The 22,189-nt window shown below is 35.3% G+C and overlaps 1 pseudogene; it reads right to left on the bottom strand.

Moving 5' to 3' along the window:
* Window positions 1-13,874: 13,874 nt before the first annotated feature.
* On the bottom strand, window positions 13,875-17,406 carry LOC116095244 (annotated as a pseudogene).
* Between the last annotated feature and the right edge of the window lie 4,783 nt (window positions 17,407-22,189).

Here is a 22,189-nt window from a genome sequence, read left to right as displayed (position 1 = left end):
AAACCTTTAATCAGTAAAAAAATCAAACATTTCTTTTGTATACTTTTGTATATACATACATAAAATATTTATGGTGACAGTCACAGGGGATGCAGATTGAATTAGTTATGTTATAGATAAGGAGATGTATTAAGATACAATACACAGGCCACACTCTTTAGTAACTGAAAGTGTAATCACAGAGATTTTTAGATGTTCAAAAACTGTATGACATGATTATCTCATTTTAGAACATACTTGCCTGAAAAGGCAATGTCTGTATCTACTGCCTGTCTTCCCAAACCCTATATGCTTCAGTTCTAGGCAAATAAGACAGACTTCAGTCCTGAAATGTTGAATTTTAAAACGTAGTTACCAGATAGACCCATCATTTCAGGACTGAGATACAGAAGATCATGTTTAATATTATCTCTATCAAGATTAGAAGCAGTGGTAAAAGAACTGAGGGAAATTCTGAGAAGCTGGATGCCTTATGCATAACAGCATCTGAGTTACTTTTCATGGATTTAATTTGAATAAATTTCAGAGACTTTGCAGATTTTCCTGAAATAAACACAAAGGGGTTCCTCCTTCTCAAAGTCCTATCAAGACTCCATTCTTCCAATTGTATATAGTATGCTTATATATTTTGCTTTTCAAATATTGGTTTGAAAACAAATATCTCACATGGCTCTCCATACAAAAGAAACACAGGGAAGCAAGGATGGCTACATCACAGTCACAATTGTCTCCAGTGTCACTGACATCTACCGTATTTCCCTAAATTGAGTTCTATCGTCACCATCAAGGTTAATGTTTGAAATGATGATTCTTCAAACCTGATGAGACAGAGCAGAGGAGGCATGCAGGTAGCTTTGACAAAGCCAAAATGTATAGTGCTATTTGAACTTCAATGATTTAACCATCTTAATGAGTAGTTCTCCAAGCCTGCAGTATGGACAAAACAGACACTGATCTACATAGTAATAGAAACACATTTTTTTTTTTTATAGTCTGTCAACTTGCACTTGCAAGGTTTGTGAGAAACCTTGATACAAAGCTATGAAGCCTGGAATTTGCTTGGTGATCTTTCTTTTGAAAATGAGAAACACTGAAATAAGAATTTTATTAGGAAGATAAATGTTTTCCTTCCCATATTCATGAAAACATAAAATGGTGTGAAATGTTCATGAGAGTTTAATGGACTTTTGTTTGAATTGGTATTTATTGATGTTTGCTTGAAGGCAGGGACTATTTCCTTTAAGGAATGAGCAATAATGTCAATGTCATCTCAAGTTTAAGCCATTAGATAAGACAAGTTAGCGTCCATGTCTCTCAGCCATTCATTCACTCAACAAATGTTTATAGCATGGCCTTATGACTCACATGTTAGCAGCTAATCTATTATACCAATTGCTGCTTTTGGAATCTACTTTAAGAAATGAAATATGAACCAGGTCAGTTCATATAAAGGTCTATGAGCAAACAAGCAAATGACTATAACCTGAGTTGTTGGAGCAGAACTGACAGAGCTATCTTGCATTCTGTCATCATAATTCTACTTTTTTTTTCCTTGAAGAAATGTCCACTTCCTGAATGAATTTCATGGTAAAGAATGACATGACTCCAAATAACCACCTTGGAAAGTTAAATATATTCAACTAAAAAGGTAATGATGTGAAAAGTAGTGGAGGATTCAATTCTAGTCTGGGAAGACTGCCCAAGTTTCCAATAAATGAATAATGGAAATGTTTGCATAATAATAATCAATCCTGCCAATAATGAGTTTGCTGTCAGTATATAATCATGTTGAGTAATTAAATTCCAATGAATTCGGTTGCTAAGTCAGGCATATGCTTTGAGTTATCAGCATGGCTGGGACCTCTCCCAGGTGCCTGCCTGGGTCAGGTTTGAAGAGTTTCTACATAAATTACTACATATTCTATCTGCAGAGGCTATGTTCATTAGATCAAGCTATTAAGCAGTGTCTGCTATGAGTGAGGAATGAGCCAGACAAGTAGAATATGTTAGTCTGCCTGTGTATAACATCCTGCCAAGCTAACTCCAGGAGTTAATCTGAGCCCCTAGTTCTGTAACAATGACTCATCAAATTGACACTTTCTTCTTTTTCCAAGGTAACCCTAAAACCTCTGAACTAGTTTAGAATTCTAGTCTTCCTTATCACCTCTGCTTCCCTCTGTGTCTCTCTGTCTCTTTCTCACTCACACACAGACACAGATACACACACACATACCTATATATATACACCCAACCCTTTTATCTTCTGATTTAGCACATGATCTTATATTTTCATAGATTCATCTCATTTAATCATGTTTCCAAAAATGTATTCCATAAAAAAGAAATGCTGATGAAAATTATCACATTCCTATCTTCCTTTGCATTACTTTGGTATTAATATGAGAAGACATCAGAATATGAAGTCTATCAGTCTTATCTGTTACACAACTCTGACCTGAGTACATTGTCCATAATTTACTGGGAACATAATTTCACATAAATCCAGAGATTCTCACCTTCTTTTAAGATTTTACTTGGAAAATCAAACTATCATTTGTGGAGGGCCATGCAGGAGGAATGACAAATGTCTTTAAACTCATGGAATACAGCCCACAGATTACCACAGCCACATTGGTAGGCCTTGGTGTGACATAGCCCTGAGGTCTATGTGTCCTGAGGACTTCATGCTGTTATGGAGTTCTCTGCTCTGCTTGCTGCCCTCACATAGTTCTTAATCTAAGAGTTATATGAAAACTTTAAGGAGGCTTCCAGTCCTTCAAACTATTAATGCTTGATCTCTGTCAGGCATAGTTCATGGAGCAGATTATGATCTTTCACCACCCAGAGAAGACCTTAGAGACATAGACTGTCCACAATGACCACCACCCTTAGAAAACCTTTGAAAAACAAACTTGCTAGAGAAACTAGGTTGAGATGTTTTTACTATTGACTCTGATATATAAAAAAAAATCTTAGGGAGCAATTTAAAGCTCAGAAAGGCACATTCTTATGAGTTAAGCTAGAAACCTTTTTATGGCCAGGGAAAAAGAACAAAGGCAGCACTGGCTGACATGACTCTCACTAAGGCTGGACTGGTGATAACTGATTTCTTATACATCTTTTGTACTCAGCTTCCTGAAATGATTGATTAAGAACTGATAGTGAGTAGATATGCATTTTGAGGATTTAGGATAGATATGACTGATTGTCATATAGAAGTTTAGATTTGAGATTTTTTAAAGATTCTTACAAGATTACTTTCAAAGACAAATAATAAAATAATTATGCCTTTATTTGTAACCACAAATTGCTGTCTGCCAGCAACAGAAACTGGATGAGAAAACTGCTTAGTTATGAATGCATGTGGGTTTGGGGGAATAATTTGTTTTCTTTACCTGTACTGTGTAATGTTATTTCTTATTGGGGGAAACACTATTTTTTCATAATCGTTTACTAGAAGAAAACTAAAATGCAATGCATTATAATTTTATTCTGCTTGATAGATTTTGCTGGGATATATAAGGTATGAAAGAAAGAATAAAGTATGGAAACACTGTTTTCCCCATCCACCTACTGTGAGTATGTATGTATATGTATAAAGTTTGTGTGAATGAGGGTTGAAGCATTCATCAACTATGTATATGTGTGAAGTTTATGAGTGTGGTGGGTTGGAACATTGTGTGAATGGAGGTGTAACATTGTTCCTTCCATCCATCAACTGGGTGTATGTATATACATGTAAAGCTTGTCTGGGTGTGTGTTGGACCTTGCTTCATCTACCAGTTGTGTGTACTTATGTATGCATATATGAAATGCTTGGAGCCTGCTTGCTGGAGTTTTGCTCTAACTGTTCTATGTGTGAATGTGTAATGTCTATCTGTAGGTCTGTATGCATGTATGTATATGCGTATGTGTACATCCATGCATGTATATTTGTGTGTACGAAGTTATTAGATTGTGTATGTGTGTGTGTGTGTGTGTGTGTGTGTGTGTGTGTGTGTGAATTTTCTCTTTCCCTCTCTTTCTCACCAGCCCCAAGGCGTTTAATGAGTTCATAGTTTTTACACTAGCCACAGAGAATGCCAGGCCCAGTAAATTAAGCTTTGTTCCTCAGAAAAAAACTCTTCTGAGTAACTTCTTTAATCCTTGGCTGCTTTCTACAGCAGCCCCTGTAGGTATATAGACGCAGCTGCTCTTAGCACTGACTCCCAAATGCTTTCTGCCACTGTTTACCCTCTGGTGCCAAAGCTGGTCTTATATAATCATTTTGAAAATTAAGATAATGAAGTAGACGGCTTACTATATGGTCTTGAACAAAATACATATTCAAGTACTATATAATTTATTTAGTTGTACCTTATTGGTTATTATATAAAAATGATAGACATTTATTCTACATACATTCAAATTAGACTTGCTTTTTCTATTGTAACAGTAAGTTGTTAAATAGTTTTTTTATTCTTTTTCTTAGTCTTAGTATTAAATCACCATCTACTGTATTGCAGAAACCATTTTTCTTGATCAGGTGCATGAAACCAAATTTTCTCACCTTTGTTTATATATTGACTTCCTGAAACTTCAAACAAATGGGTTTATATGGTATGACTTATTTTGATCATTACATAGAAAGAAGGAATAAGACTTGTTTTAGATGGATTAAAATGTTTGTGGTAGTTTGCAGTAGTTAAATGTTGACAGGTGCCAGGCAGTAGTGGCACATGCCTTTAATCGCAGCACTTGGAAGGCAGAGGCAGGCAGATTTCTGAGTTTGAGGCTAGCCTGGTCTACAAAGTGATTTTCAGGACAGCCAAAACTATTCAGAGAAAGCTTGTCTCAAAAAAAAAAAAACAAAAATATGTTGACAGGTAATTTGTGGAAGTAAAATAGGTGTGAATATTTGTCAAAATCATAAAAATGAGTTTTTTATATATACATGTATATATATGTATACATATATAATGTCTCATATATATAATTTTTAAAGGTCAATTCTATTGAGGCACTATATATATATATATATATATATATATATATATATCTTTAAAAATTCAAGGCCCATATTCTTTCATAGACTCTTTATAAAGAAAAATTAATATTTATTTTTCTCCAATGATATTTATATATAAGTAAATAATTTCCAACTTATTATGTAAAGACAAAGTAATCAGGAAACAAGTTTACAGAAAATTGCAGTCAAATATTGCCTATGAAAATAGATGTGCAATTGTTAGTGATCATTTGCAGTTGTTTTTTTTTTTTGGTTTTTCGAGACAGGGTTTCTCTGTATAGCTTCCTGGAACTCACTCTGTAGACCAGGCTGGCCTTGAACTCAGAAATACGCCTGTCTCTGCCTCTCAAGTGCTGGAATTAAAGGTGTGCACCACCAATGCCCGGCTGCAGTTTTTTTTTTTTTTTTTTTTTTTTTAATTTAGATAGCTCAGAAAGAATTGAGATAGGACTATGTTATTAATTTAACAGGTTTAAGGCATAAGAGTTGAGCAGAATTTATCTATTTAAATCCTTTAGACTAATCTGGCTACCACCCAGACAAAATCCTGGAGATACTTGCATTTTATGGCTTTCTCTTTTGTAAACTTTCCTAAAGAATGAATGGCCACTTCCTCTTTCTCCCTCCTACATCTCTGGCTGGGGGGAAGTCCAACCCTCTTTTCTCCTCTGCTTGGTCACTGGCTAATCATCTTCTTTTCTGGCCAATCATAGAATAACTGGGAAGTCTGATTCTCAGCACCTGTATTAGGCAATTCACAAGTGCCTGTGACTCTAGCACCAGCTGATCTACTAGCACTTCTGCCCTGGTTTCCATGCAAACTAGCACAGACACAGTACAGATGCACATAGAAGAACACTTGTACGTAAATAAAACTTAAGGACAAACCTTAGACAAAAACCTTAGGGACATTTTATTTGAACTGGAGAATGCAATTTTACAAACAACTCTGAATTTAGACAGAGCTTAAAACTTTTACATGTGAATCAACATGAATTCAAGTATTCTTTATAAAGTTTTATAATTCAATTTAAAAGAAAAAAATTGAACAATTCATTAAGAGCTGGGCTATGAATGCAGATTAGTTTTATATTGTCCTCTCATAAGATGGTGTTTTGAAAACTTTGCAGTTTTTCATTAATAGAAAGGAAAGAGTAAAGGTATATAGTGAACCTATTCACCTATATAATTGATTCTATGTATATGAACCATATAATACGTGTATTCTATTCACATATAAGTGTATGTTTGTATTTATATAAAAAATTTTGCATTAACTTCTATGTTCCAGGTATCATTGTAACAGCCCCAATGCTCCAATAAAGTTTCAGTTCCAGTGAATACATACCAATAATGACACCATAAAGCTGAACACTTCCATAGATCTGGAGATGGAAACTACTTAAGTGCTAAAATTTTACAATCTATGCAAAAACTTGTACTCAGAAATATTTTCTCCACCAAAGAACTAGCTTGTACTTATTACTTGACAACAAGCTACTATTTGATGGTTAGTTCTATAAAAAAGTTTAGACTTCGGGAGATAGTTTTTAAAAGTTAGCAAATCAAATAAACTGACATTATATTTCACTAAAAAACAACCCACTTTCTTTGTGTGCACATTTTTATACATCCATATAATAATAATTGTGAAAGAAATTCTTTAGTTCCAGCCCCAAGACCATGGAGCCCAAGGACCAGGGCTGCCAGAAGTGTAAAATCTAAATCCATTCCCTTAGTGCTCTTAACCTTGGAGCAAGGGGATCTCAGCTGGTCTATTGTGAGCAGCTTGACTAAGCAATGCAGGATCAATGCTAATTGGTCAGAATTTGAGACAATGCTGAAGAATACAATCACCATGAGCTGTGGTTTCATGTTTCTTCTTAGAGAAAATAGGCTGTATTCCAGAGTAGCTGCATTATTTGCATCCTCATCCAAGATGCGCAACTGAGCATGTTTCTTTGAATCTTTGCCTGTGTGGAGGAAGGTATAAAATATTATGAAGCTTTCTGGAGCATGTGTGACAGTTTTTTATTTTAACTTGAACTTTACTTTACTAGATGGCATTTATACCTTCTCATTTATATCTAAGATGAAGTTTGAGTCAATTTTATATAAGATTTGAAGTTTTCTTTAAGGGTTTTTGTTAATATATAATATATAGAGAATTTGTATGTATATACATATTATAATACATATAAATTCTTTATATATACTATATATTGTATGTTCAGCTATCAACACAATTGATAACCAAGATATTATTCTTTCAGTAAGCTGCTTTTGCAATTTTGTATAAAATTGCTTTGAACATATGTATGTGAGTTTACTTTTAGATACTTAATTACACTCATATTTGTGGTAGTATTAAATATTATAGGTCCTATAGATTCTGAATGATCCTGCCTGATGTTTTTGAATTATCATGTTCTCTGTTTTCAAAGTCCTGATGTGGCTACCTTGGAGAGATTAAAGAGAATGGTATCACACAAAATATACTGGTGTACAAATGAAGAGGGAGAAAATTCTTTGCTGAAGGTAAACGGTAACTAACTGGAAAAGGGTAGAAAGAATTTCAGATACCAAAAGATGTTAATAATTGTAGAGGCTTTAAATGTGCAATTATTTATGGAAGTCTGAAACTATTTATGACTTTGGGAATTGCAGACAATTCACTATTTCCTAAACATAGAGTCTAAGAGAGTGTTTAGACGAGCCTGATTCATTAAAAAGACAGCAAGGAGAGACTTCTTTGACATTCTAAAGAATTTGAACAAAAAACAAACAAACAAACAAACAAAAAACAAAACCAAAAAAAAACCCAAAACAAAATGAACAAACATTCAAAGAAAACAGATCTGAAATAATTTTAAGCTAAAGAGTGATACAAAGGAAACTATTATAAAATTTATACACTTTTCTTAAATATTAATTACAATGTTCATTTGTATGAGCCTATGCACTTTCAATCCTTACGAAGTCATTTTTTAGCCCTTGGTCTTTTTGAATATGTTCATACATGGAAAATTATTCTGGTAGCCTTGAAAAAATAAAGAATTAACCAATTATAGAAATAAGAATGAAGCACCATTGACTCAAATGAAGAAACAAAAGTTAAATAAATGTAGAAATAAGAAATGTGAGGCTAAGGATAGTAACACAAGTTCAAACCTACTCTAAATTTATCAGCCATGAATCAAACCTTGTACAGTTACCACGTATTTCAATCTTTAGTTACATGAAGTAGAATTGTTCTTTTGTAAATTTACCACATTTTTCTTTTACAATTTATGTTAGTTTTTTCTCTGAGAATACAACAAATCACTTCATTGGAACATTACCTTGGGACACTTTAGAAATCCATTTTATCCACTTGTGGACAAATATATTTTCTTCTTACTCTCAAGTCACTTACAAATATTCACAAAGGAAATTATCTCAAAATACATTTTAGTAAAATTTTAACTTTTATTATATACTTATATATATAAGTATATATATATATTGTGTAGGTATATGTGTGTGGGTATGTATGTGTGTTTTTTGAAATACATATATAATTTAGTACTTATCATGACCAAATGCAATTTTTGAAAGTTACTCTATTAGCACATTTGGAAAAGTATTTGTTAAACATATTTATATAGTAAAAACAAATTTGTTTTTATATATTATTAAAGCATATTTATATAGTAATACAAATAATTGTAGAAAATACTATAATGATAAGCATGTCTTCGTAACAAGCTTAGATATTTGCTTAACAGGAGAAAAGTAAATTTCGAATCACATGGCAGCAGATGTGCAACCCATTGGTTTTTACAAACACTCTGGAATTTATGGTTTGGTACAACTATTTATAAAATAGTAATCATATTATTTTTGAAACATTGTGTTCAAACAACAGAACAATATGACTATAAGATTTGGACTTTAATAGTTGTTAAAGTATAATTTTGATTAAAATATATTTTATTTTATCAAGATATCAATATATTTTATTTATTTAATTTATTATTAAATTATTACTTATTATTTATTACTAAATTATATTATTATTATTTAATAATTTATTATTTTATCAATATATTTTATTTTATTTTATTTTATCAATATTTATTCTCACATGCAGTTTTGGCTTTGCCCTTACTATCATATTTCTTTCAGTTTTTAAGGATTCCTAGGTGTAGCCATTTTTGTTCAGATGACTAAACGGGCATCGAGATTTTTATTTTCCTCTCTTTCATGTAGAGCTCATCGCCGGCCTGAACCAGCTCAGATAGTTGCTCCTTTTTGAGACTGTCTACTTATCATCCAATCCTGTGTGTACTTTAAGTGATGTTTTTCACAATTTTATTTCTGAACATTTTTCTTACTTTATTCTCTCTTGTCTGGACCTTACTGTTCACTCTCACTGTTCCAAATTGCAGATATTTTTATCCCACCCTGGAATCTATAAACCTCTGTATTATATTGTTTCTGACTATGTAAGAAATGATAGTGTTAAAGTATTCTGTATATAAACATACTATAGCTATCTTCAGACACACCAGAAAAGGGCATCGGACCTCATTACAGATGGTTGTGAGCCACCATGTGGTTGCTGGGAATTGAACTCAGGACCTTTGGATGAGCAGTCAGTGCTCTTAACCACTGAGCCATCTCTCTAGCGTTAAAGTATTCTGAACAACAACGTATGGGTAAAGTAAATAATTTCAATGATTTATAAAAATGTTGAAAATTAAAGGAGAGATGTTCAACGTTTAGCATGCTCAGGAGCTCAGTCTGTGTCCCAGGATAAATTGGCTATTGCTTCTTCTTGTAGCCCTTATTTTTTCCAGGGTGGTTCTTTTGGATTATATAGAATGACTCCAGGCAACATGCTTGTATGCACATTGTATGTCTGCTTGGTGCCTCCTGAAGCTGCAAGAGGGCAATGGATCCTCTTGGACTAAAGTTAATAACCGTTATGAACCTCTAGGAGCAATCTAGGAGCAAAAGCTGGTCTTTTACAAGAGTAGAAGATGATTTTATCTACTGAGCCATCTCCAATGCCTCCTACAGATCCATTTTTAAAAACATATTTACACACAAACACTGAATAGTTTGGCAGCCCAGGTCTGCATTGTGAGCAGTTATGTGTAACTGTTAAAATCAATGACAGGAGCATCATATAAGCTCTCTTCTTTTCTCTTTATAATAATTATTTTTCTTCCTTTCTGAAAGTAACTACTTTATGCTTCTAAAAGTCAGGTTGAGACATTTCTTTTATAGTCTTTATATTAACAAAATAGTTCAAAATTCATGTACCTTATTTTTGTATCAGACTGATTGTTCTTGACATCTCAACAGCATTTTTAAATTATGGACATAGACTGAGGGACTAGTAGTCACAGTGAGAAAATTCTCCGGCAATTCATTTCAAGCTTTCCTTCCTCACACTTACACCATCTTTAGTTCTGATACACTGATCACAAGGCACCACTGTAGGCTCAGGCTCAGAGGAACTAACGTGGTCCTAACATGGGAAAGAGGGTGGTAATTTGTCCTTATCAAAATCTATGGTCTTTCATTGGGGAGCTATGTGTAGCAGCAAGGACAATGGAAATATATTACTAGGTCCTCATTAGTTTTCTGTGTTCACTGGCTGAGGAGCCTGCAGGTATAGTGAAGATTTTGGACATGCTGTTTCTAATGAGAATCCTGAGGTTGTCTCATGAATTCTTATTCTCGATATACACAGTGTACTCTGCACAGGTCTCAAGTATATAACTCACTGTGAGACTTAAAATTTAGTTCTGGGAAATTATGGTATTATGCATATCGAACCCTAGTTAATTGAAGTTACTGCTGATTTTGAAATGTTTGTGTTGTTGGTAGTATATACTCAAAAGGAAAGCACAGTGAATATTTTTAGATTACCCACTTCCTCTGTGTGTTGTTTCTTTCATCAAAGAAAGTTATGTTTCCTGGTGGAAAAGGAGAAATACTACACTGAGCCCTTCAGGCCATTCCTGTTGACTGCATGCTTGGTAACACGGGGCTTTTCACACCACTTTCTCTAGCATCAAGGTTTCCAGCACATGAAAACTGTGTTTGCGGTACTCAAAATGCATCAAGTCTAGCAACTGCTCTCAGGTAGTACTTGAGAAATCTATGAGGCTGCGCAATTACTCAAATGCAGTCAGAAAAGCCTTGCTTGGCAATATCTACATTGAGAACTACAGATGGCAATAATATGAGTAGGAGACAGACATACAGAATTGAGAAAATGCCAGTCTCCATAGATGAACAGTCTCTTCAGTTTTTAAATAATACAAGTATTCTTTGTGAATTATTAATATGTTTTATGTTGCTATAATAGATTAGCCAAGATTGGACGAATTTTAAACAAAATTTGAACAGTTGAAGTCAATTTAAGTCATAGTCCTGGGGCCTGGGAAGCTTTAGAATATATCACCGGCTGAAGGCTGTTTTCACTTAGAGAAAAGTGAAATGAAGTGTTTTCACTTATTAGAAAAGCCAAAGCACAGAGACCAAGAAAGAATGAGAGTTACTCTTAAGCAGGAGGGAGTGGGGTGATAAACAGGGGGAGGGGGAGGGAACAGGGGTTTGTTTTACTTTTAGGTTTTTTTTTATTCTTTTCTTTTCTTTTTTTTCTTTTTTTCTTTTTTTTTGGGGGGGGAGGGGAACCTGGGAAAGGAGATACTGTAAATAAAGAAACCATCTTAAAAAAATGCATTTTGTGTTATTTGAAAGTTGATCACACCCATCTACTGCTGTCTTCCTCCAGTTTCTCCAATTGTCCCTTCCCATTTTTTCTCCAGACTTCATATACTGTATGTTGTCCAGTTACAGAGGCCATTTGATGCTGTCAGTATTCATAGTGGCATGTGTCCATCCACTGGGTCATGAGCATTTCCCCAGTGGTCACATCCTCACTCAATCAATGAGTCCCATGTTCAATGGAGTACCACACTTCAAAAGATCAGATAAAGAGCCATCAACTAAAACATCTCCTCTGTTATTGACCCCCATACCCTATGTGCACAGTTAGGCACATAGATATGGACATTTACCATACATACCTTCACACTTCCACACCACCCCCCCACAAAGCAAACAGACAACAACAAAATATTCAAATAACAAAACCAAAAGAAAAATAAATAAAATTTAAGGGTCTTTTATTACTTTGATGTTAAAAATGATGTACTAACCCGTATCTATAGGCTTAAAACCAGCCCCACTTTCCTGTGTTCTCCATGTTATGTTGCTTCATTTCACAGAGCAAGCTCTCAGTGGTTGGTGACCCAAAAAGAGGCCTACGAATCACATCTGCTGAATTATCAGCATCCCTTACTCTTTTAATGAACTGTAACAACTGTGAGATGAATCAATCAGCTATGGGGAGAAGACACCCTGGGGGTGGGCAGCAAAGCCTGTAAAAGAGAAATCTTTGAAATGAAATGGGATCTGTCTTCAAAGCTTAGTAATAATTTGAAGAAATGGTAATACATACGAATATAAAAATGCCTTTGTGACTGAAGCAAGTACTTGACAGGTAGTGCCTTGGCTGCACTTAAAATTTAGTTGAAGGGTGCGGTTTTCAGATCCCTTGATAACTGTTTAGCAATCTAGGGTTTAGCAATCATCCTTTTGGGGAAATGAGTCCCTTACAAAATATAATAAAGAGAACAAAGTATTTTGCATATGTGTTCTACTTAAAGTGCTTCACAGGTGGGAAGTCTCCATCAATTCCTCCCCTCAGAGCTTAGATAATTCTATGGAAGATGAGACAAAGATGGTGAGAGCCAGAGCAGTTGGAAGACACCAAGAGAACAAGGATCTCTGAATCAACTATACAAGGTACATAGGAACTCACAGATACTGAAGCAGCAAGGGCGGGTCCTACAAGGGCTGGCACCAGGCCCTCTGTGTATATGTTATAGATATTAGCTTCCTACTTTTATGGGAATCTTGACTCTGAGAACAAGTGGGCCTCTCACATTTGTGCCTGCTCATGGGATTCGCTTCCTCCTGTTGGGTTGCTATGCCTAATTTTGATATGATCATTTTGCTTCATTTTATTATATTTTATTTTATCGTGTTTGGTTGGGGTCACTTGCAAGCCTGTTCTGTTCTAATGAGAGACAGAAACGATGTGGATCCAGCTAGGAGGGGGAGGTGGGAGTAGTGAAGAGAGAGGAAACTATAACCAAAGTGTATTGAATTAGAAAAGATAAATTTTCAATAAAATGAAAGGAGAGTTTTTGACAGTCCTGCACTAACCCTTATGAGGCAGATAGATTTTGCCCCACGGGACTTCTCTCTCAAAACATTAAAATTCCTGAGGCCTGAATTAAATGGCTCATTTCTCTGAGCCTAGAATTTCGCTCCACACTCTTCTGGCCCAAATGTTTAGCATCTAGGTTTCATTGTTTTGATACAATGTTGGGTGCTAAGGTTTGATTTGATTTTAAATAAGGTTAATTTGATATTGTTCTTAAAATCATAGTGATATCTTTTGATTACTGCTGAGTATTTTCTCCATTTTCATTGAAGTAATTATTTTCTATAACAAAAGGCTAACACATTTTAAGTAAAACATGTTACAGGGCAGCTACTTGCTGGATATTATACATTTCTGTGGCTAGAAATGCCAGTCTTTTTTTGGGTCGGGGGAGAGTGCAGTGAACTTTATTGATGGTATTCAGGAGAGTAGAGAGGGCTCCTTCTGTTATTAAGGGGGTCTGGGATGGAAATTGTGAGGGAGATGTTCAGTGTTGGGACAGGAACTCCTCAGCAACCGAGGGCCTCTCTCTTGCTCTCATTGTCCTTGCTGGGGTGGGTGGTCCATGGTTTCTTACTCCTTGGAGGCTATGTAGGCCATGAAGCCCACTAACTTGTTGCTGTAGCCATGCTCATTATCATACCAGGAAATGAACTTTACAAAGTTGTCATTGAGATCAATGCCAGCCCCAGCATCAAAAGTGGAAGAGGAGGAGTTGCTGTTGAAGTCGCAGGAGGCAACCTGGTCTTCAGTGTAGCCCAGGATTATCTTCAGTAGGCCCTCAGATGCCTGCTGCTTCACCACCTTCTTGATGTCATTATACTTGGCAGGTTTCTCCAGGCAGATGTCAGATCCACAATGGACACATTGAGGTTAGGAACAAGGAAGGTCGTGCCAGTGAGCTTCGCGTTCAGCTCTGGGATAGCCACAGCCTTTGCCACAACAGTGGATGCAGAGATGGTGTTCTGGGAAGCCCCATGCCATCACACCACAGCTTTCCAGAGGGGCCATCCACAGTTTTCTGAGTGGCAGTGATGGCATGGACCGTGGTCATGAGCCCTTCCACAATGCCAAAGTTGTCATGGATGACTTTGGCCAGGGGGAATAAGCAGTTGGTGGTGCAGAATGAACTGCTGACAATCTTGAGTGCGTTGTCATATTTTCGTGGTTCATACCCAAACACCAGTCTTAAGTGATATAATTCTTCTCTATTTTACCCTTTTAAAAGTACAGTAGGTGGTTTCTCAGAACCGCACAGGTGAGGACAGCAGGCGTTTGTCTTACTAAGGTTCAGTTACTTTAAATTGTCTCATCCACTTTTAGGTCTTCATACAGCAAATGGATCATTTTGGCTTCTAATTTGTATGTCCATTCTATCCCCACTGTTCCCTTCTAAATGGATAGAAGCTTTCTGATGTCAAAGGATTTTTACCTGGTAATGCTATGGTACAAAAAAAGGCCTTTTAGTTATCAACTGACAACATAATCATACCCTAAAAGTAAAAAGCTTAAAGCTTATATATAATAAGAGAACCTATCCTGACAGCAACAAAACATGTTCACTGTAATATACATTCTTTACTAATTGACAATACACTTTCTTCTTTACTGTGTTATATCTTTAATCCCCTAATTTTTATAAGAAAATGGGGTGGAAGTCGAGAAGTGATGAGATAGTTTCTTTTTGTAATTATGAAACATTTTATTACTTTTTGGCTTGTAAAAATTGTTTTAACTTCTTGTTTACATGGTAGAAAGTTCTATTAACATTTAGAGACTTGCCATTCTCCATTTCACCTCAAATTTCTCTCTGTTTAATATAAATTAAATGATGTGTTTGAGCTTATGTTTGAGTTCTTTCATTCTGTAAAACTTTGTTTTGAGTGTTTTATCCTTATGATAATTTGTATCAGTGCTGTACTCTTTTAATGAGTACTACAAAACAAAAATTTTTAGAGAACAATTTTTAAAGACTACTTATTCATTGATGGTCATTTGAGTTGTTTCTGCACTTGGCTGTTTTGCATAGTGCTATTGTAGATGTATACAAATAATGTATACATATCTACATTTCATACAAATAATATTTTTAGAATAAGTTTTTAATTATTTGGGCTTTGTACCTTATAATAGGATTTTCTAGATAATCTGATAATTCTCTCTTTCTTTTGAGGAACTGATGAACTATTTTCCTTTAAGCTGTACATTTTGACATATGATCAATAAACTAGAGTTGTAATATTTGAGATTTTGTCCTTTTCTTCCTGATTCTGCTATTGAGAAGTGTACAACCATTTAAGAGGCTATGTGCCAAAGAAATGTCACTATTCCTACCAGAAACAGAAAATTATAGAGAACAAAATATTAAAGGATAAAGCTAAATTATCTCATTCATGGAAGGTTTGATTTTGACATTTACTGTGTCAGATTGTTTTCTCTGAATTTAAGGCTTCTTAAACATGAAGTCTAAATACTTATATTTGTTTATTATTTTAGTAATAATTCATTTATTCATGACTAAGAAAACTGTGGGCACCTTCTCTAAAGTTATTTATTGAAATGCAGAAAATACATATGCATTCATCAGCTTCTAAACTGTACACTTCTGGATTTACTAAGCCACCACATGAGAGTAAAACATGTCATATAATTAATAGTTATACTGTAAAAGTTATTTATTTGCATTTAGTAGAAGGTATTATTTAGAAAGTGGAATTCAGGTGGCCAGATCCCCGAGTTTGAAATATTCTAGACACATAGCTCACTGAACTGTCATGTAGCAGCTACAAGTCCATTACAGGAACTGGTTTAGAAAGTAGAATGCATTAATATTATGTACTGTATTTTTATCAAATAAGCAGGAGTAGCTTTGAAATGTCCATCTGTGATGAGCACAGAAATTCTAACACTGAAACTGTCTCAAACAATTCTTAGGGTACAATTTTCAGAGTTTGTTGAAGCTGTTATAGTCTAGTCAGCCCTGAAAGGAAATTCCGAATCCATTTAACAGGCCTGCCTTTTTATTTAAAGATACTTTTGTTCCTGCAGGGAAGTGAATTCAACATATTTGCTCTCTGTGGCTGCCACTATTATTTTGATGATAGCCAGGCAAGTGGTGCAACACAATTCTTTATTTTGAAGGTGAAAGACAACTGATGATGTATTTTCAATATGGATAATGACACTTAAAATATCTCTCAATAAATCAGTATAATATTTAGATAGAAAAAATAGATCATTGTTTTATTCCCAAATCCATGTCTGACCTTAAGTGTGTTTGAAAAAAAGCTGAGCAATCGGATAACTTCCATGAACAAATACCTAATTTGTTACCAATTCATATGTTAAAATATCCCGGTAATAAAAGGTCTCTCTACTCATACTTTGGCTGGTGCAAACCAACTATTTCTTTGGACAAATAACTGTAACTGGTTAGCCAGAAATTAATATATTCTAAAGAAACGATATATGTCTCAACTAGATTATCAGATATTGAAACGATGATATCCAAAGTCATGCATGGTGTTTTCCTTAGAAATATGTTGGGAGAAGGAATACAGCTCAACCAGAAGGGGAGCTTGACTCCATTGAGAGATATTTCAAATAGTTCTAAAAACTATCACCTCACAAGAAGAGAAAGAAGCCCACATTATTATGGGTCAACAGTATATATGACAGTACTATGACCTCAACTAGTTACAAGTACAGGTCTTAGGCTCACTAATTTTTTTCCTCACACCCAAAGTGTTGAGATTACAGATGCTTTTATGTGAGTACTAGTAATTTGATTTAGTTGTTGCTTTTCATGTAGAATGTGTTTTTATTGTTTCTTTTATTTCTGATATTATATTTTAATTGCTTTATTTCTTCATTCCTTTCCATCCTCCCCAAACCTCCCATAATACCTTTCTTGCTCTCTTTCAAATCCACAATTTCTTTTTTCATTAATCATTCCTTCATGCAGATGCATAGTAAAAAACACATGTTTTTAACATAATGTGAGGAGTCTGTATTATATTGCTTGTATGTGTGGTTTCAGGGCTGACATTTTGGCATTGAACAACCAATTTGGGTGCTCTTACCTGAGGAGATCCATCTTTTCCATTCCCGTATTTCTTCAGTTGCCTGTAGTTAGTTCTTTGAAGATGGTTGACTCTTCCAGGACTTTTGTCCATACAGTCTGGAATGCCCATGGGTGTCATGTTTATTGATGTTGGTGAGAATTTATGGGTGTCTTTCAGTCGCTTCTTCTGCAGTGTTCCTTGTACCTTAGATGCATGCATTATTTTGTAGATTTCTTCATTGTATGGAGCCACTAAAGAGTCAAAATAATATGTCCCTCTCACAATTCAGTAGACAGTACTTTTTGCTGTACAAGCTGTAGAGGAGTAAGCGATTACTCACAAAATTATTGTTGAATTCGGGGTTCAACATATGCCCAAGCCAAGTACACTTATGTGTTCTCAGAACCAAAAAAGAGACAAGTTAAAGTCAAAAAGACAAAAACTAGACTAAAATGTTCCTGAGATTATAATAGAATTGCATCATTTCCTTCTTGTCATTCCTCTCTCCAGCCCTTCCCAGGTCCCCTTTTTCCCCTTGCTCTGATTCAAGTTTATTTTCTAGTTCTATCCATTTGCCTGCAAAACTCAGAATGTTCTCATTCTTAATAGCTGAATAGTATTTCATCATGTAAATGAACCACATTTTCTGTAGCCATTCTTCTGTTGTGAGACATCTGGGTTGTTTCCAGCTTCTGGCTGTCACAGATAAGGACACTATGAACATAATGGAGCATGCGTCTCTGTGATGTAGTGGCACATCTCTTGGGTATATCCCCGAGAGTGGTATAGCTGGGTCTTCAGGTAGATCTCTTTCAAATTTTCTAAGAAACTTCCAGATTGATTTCCAGAGTAGTTGTACCAGTTTCCAATTCCACTAGCAATGGAAGAATGTTCCTCTTTCTCTACATCCTCACCAACATGTGCTATCACCTGAGGTTTTTTTTTACTATTATATTTCTGGTGTATTTATTTGTTTTTAATAATATGCAGAGTTGTTATGTGGTTTGTATGCTTTCACATACACATTATAATTTGTGCTTTCAAACATTTTAATGGGTTCATATTGTTTTTTCCCTTTTTTCTTTTTTTTTTTTTCTTTTTTTTTTTTTTTTTTTTTTTTCTTTTTTTTTTTTAGATATTTTCTTTATTTACATGTCAAAGAGTACACATGGTGGGACTGATTGCTCTGGTAGCATGTGTATAGTAGAGGATTGCAAAGTCTATCATCAATGGGAGGAGAGGCCCTTGGCCCTGTGAAGGTTCTGTGCCCCAGTGTGCCAATAAGGGGGAGAGAGTGGGGTGGCAAGTATGGGGAGGGGAGAGGCAACAGGGGTTTGTTCTTGTTGTTTTTTTTTTTTGGAGGGGAAACTGGGAAAGGTGAAATCATATGACATGTAAATAAAGAAAATGTCTAAAAAAAATGAATTATTTATCTTAACCATTCTGATTGGTGAAAGATGAAATGTCAGGGTTGTTTTGATTTGCATTTCCCTGATGACTAAAGACTTTGAACATTTCTTTAAGTGCTTCTCGGCCATTCAAGATTTCTCTGTTGTGAATTCTCTCTTTATCTCTCTACCCCATTTATTGATTGGATTATTTGATTGTTTTGGAGGCTAGCTTCTTGAGTTATTTATATGTTTTGGATATTAGCTCTCTATTGGATGTAGGTTATGAAGATCTTTTCCCAATCCTGTTTTCTATGTCCTTTGCCTTACAGAAGCTTTTCAGTTTCATGAGGTCCCATTTATCAATTCTTGATCTTAGAGCCTGAGCCATTGGAATTATGTTTAGGAAATTCGCCACCATGCCAATGAGTTCAAGGCTCTTTCCCACTTTCTCTTCTATTACACTCAGTGTATCTTGTTTTGTGTTGACATCCTTGATCCACTTGGACTTGAGGTTTGTGCAAGGTGACCAAGATGGGTCTATTTTCATTTTTCTACACACAGACAGCCAGTAAAATGAGCACCATTTATTGAAAATGCTTTCTTGTTTCCATTGTATATGTTTGGCTTCTTTGTCAAAGATCAAGTGTCCATAAATGTGTAGTTTTATTTCTGGGTCCTCAATTCGATTGCATTCATCAATGTGTCTGCCTGTGTACAAATAACATGCAGTTTGTATCGCTGTTGCTTGGTAGTACAGCTTGAGGTCAGGAATGGTAATTTTCCCAGAAGTTATTTTATGGTTATGAATTGTTTTCACTATCATTGTGATGTCTCCTAGTATTGTGCACAGTTAATCTTCATGTTACCATTTTATAGACCACTGTTCAAAGTCAGTTTCATACCACTTATTTATACATCCTTACAATGCCCATGCTTCCTAACAACCATGATGTAAACACAGTTTTTTCATTTTCTATTGGTTATTTTTTAATTTACATTTCAAATGTTATCTCCCTTCCTACTTTCCCTACAAATATCCCCTATCCCATACCCCTACCCATACCCATACCCTGAGAGTGTTCCCCAACTGGCCCACCCCCTCTTACCTCAGCACACTAGATTTCTCCTACCCTGATTCATCAAGCTTCCACAGGACCAAGGGGCTCCCCTCCCAGTGATGCCTGATAAGGCCATCCTCTGCCATATATCCAGCTAGAGCCATGGGTCTTCCCTTGTGTACTCTTTGGTTGGTGGTTTAGCCCCTGGGAGCTTTGGGAGTTTGTTGATATTGTTGTTCTTCCTGTGGGGTTGCAAACCTCTTCAGCTCCTACAGCCCTTGCCCTAACTTCTCCATTGGGGTCCCCATGCTCAGTCAGATATTTGGCTGCTTGCACATGTATCTGTATTGGTAAGCATCTGGCAAAGCTTCTCATGGGACAGCTATACTAGGCTCCTATCAGTGAGTGATTCTTGACATCAGCAGTAATGTTGCGGTTTGGTCTCTGCAGATAAGATGGATCCCTAGGTGGGGCAGTCTCTGGATGGCCTGTCCTTCAGTCTCTGCTCCACTCTTTGTCCCTAAATTTCCTTTTCATAGTAGAAATTATGGACTAATATTTTTGAGGGGGTGGGTGGACCCATCCATCAACTGTAGGCTGTGCCTATCCACTGGATATGGTCTGTACAGGTTCTATCTCCACTTTGTTGGATATTTCAACTAATGTCTTCCCTTTTGGGTCCTGGTAATCTCTTGGGACCCTGGCATCTGGGACTTTCTAGTGGCTATTCCCAGCTCCCCCTCCCCTACTGCAACATACCTCCTTTCAAAATTAAAAAAAAATACAGGATTAGAAATTATTACATCATTCACTATAGAGCACAGTTAATAATTAATAATACTTTATAGTTTCATAATGTATGCTGGTAATTAATATTTAATTTTGGGTTATTCTATCAACAGGCAGTGTTTTAAGAGTTAGGTCAGTTATCCTTATAGCATTTTTAATGTAGTAGTAATAGTATCAGTATTATTTTAATTTTACACATATTATCAAAGGTAAATAACATCCAGATTCAATATATACTTAGTTTTTCAGCTTCTCAGTAGCTATTTCTAAGTATTCACTTATTTTTCTAGTTAGTATCGCAACAAGTATTAAAATAGAATTTTAAAACTTTCAGTAAAATTATATGGCAGATTTTCTTGCAAATGCCCTATATGAAATTACTTAGTGATACTGTTTTTTTACAACTGTATTGTGTGGAAAAATTCTAAAGGTAGAAAGTCAAGATGAATTTATTAATGGCCAAATAAAAATACTGAAGCTATCTTGAAAATTTGTCATGTTTATGTCCCAGAGCAAGAATAGAATAGCTGTATGTATAGATGATGATCGTCATGGTGATGATGATGATGATGATGTTCCCATTATAAATCAATCAGGATAGGTGGGCAACATCCAGAAATAACTTCATAGTTTGAATACTGAGTTGTGCATATGTTTAAATTCTCAACCCTTTACTACAATGAAATCAATCTTTTGATTTGTCTTTTTCTTCAGGTGTTATTTTTCTATTGAAGTGTGTTCAACCAACTAGAACATATGAGAGCTCGTTGTTTACTGCTCATTCTACCCTGATGACTTTAGAGTATTCTGTTTTGTACAGGGAGAGTAATACTAAATGCATAAAAGATGCAGACATTTTGAAACATGAACCAGCCTTAGCCAGGAGTGAAGGGCAGTTGTAACATCTAGAGGAGCTGCATGCTCTACTCCTCCTGCATTGATCATCTGAATGTCAGCTTCCTATTTCTGTCACATCTGTTGTGTATTTAAAGAAAAAAAAAATTTTTCTGCTCTGTTTCTAACAAAGCTTCATAAGTGAAAATAAATCACTTGTGTTTTGTTTAAGACATGAAAAAGTTTGAGGATATATATCTACCCTTATTTAAGTACTACATAGTGAATATAGGTACCAAATACTCTGTGGTATCCTGAAAATATTCATGTTTATGTCTCAAAGGAAGAATAGGATAACTGTACTTATGAGGAATAAATATGATTCTTGTTGTTTAATATGAAAATGCATGCTCAAGTATGAAATAAGCATGCTTTTTCTTAAGCCCAAATTAATCCCATGGGTATCTGAGAGTGTTTGGTTTTTTTTGGTTTTTTTTTTAACCTCTGATCTAGAGATACCCAACTGCTTTTCAATCTGAATCAATCTGGTTTGTAAATTGCGGCAGTTTTTCACAGAAGTATGGTTTATATTTTAATCCATATAGAACGTAATGTCCTAAGAAACTTAATGTTTCTCAAATAGCTTTACTTACCAAATGGGACTTTTTCCTCTCAACTTTTCTATTTTGTGGTGGCCCTGCTGTGTTCTTGAAAGAACTCAAATCCGAAACCAGAGACTTAGCTCGCTGGGG

The sequence above is a fragment of the Mastomys coucha genome, unplaced genomic scaffold, assembly GCF_008632895.1.
Source record: "Mastomys coucha isolate ucsf_1 unplaced genomic scaffold, UCSF_Mcou_1 pScaffold18, whole genome shotgun sequence".
NCBI classification, from domain to species: Eukaryota; Metazoa; Chordata; class Mammalia; order Rodentia; family Muridae; genus Mastomys; species Mastomys coucha.
The sequence above is the reverse complement of the archived record's forward strand: the minus strand, read 5'-3'. Positions and strand labels throughout refer to the sequence as shown.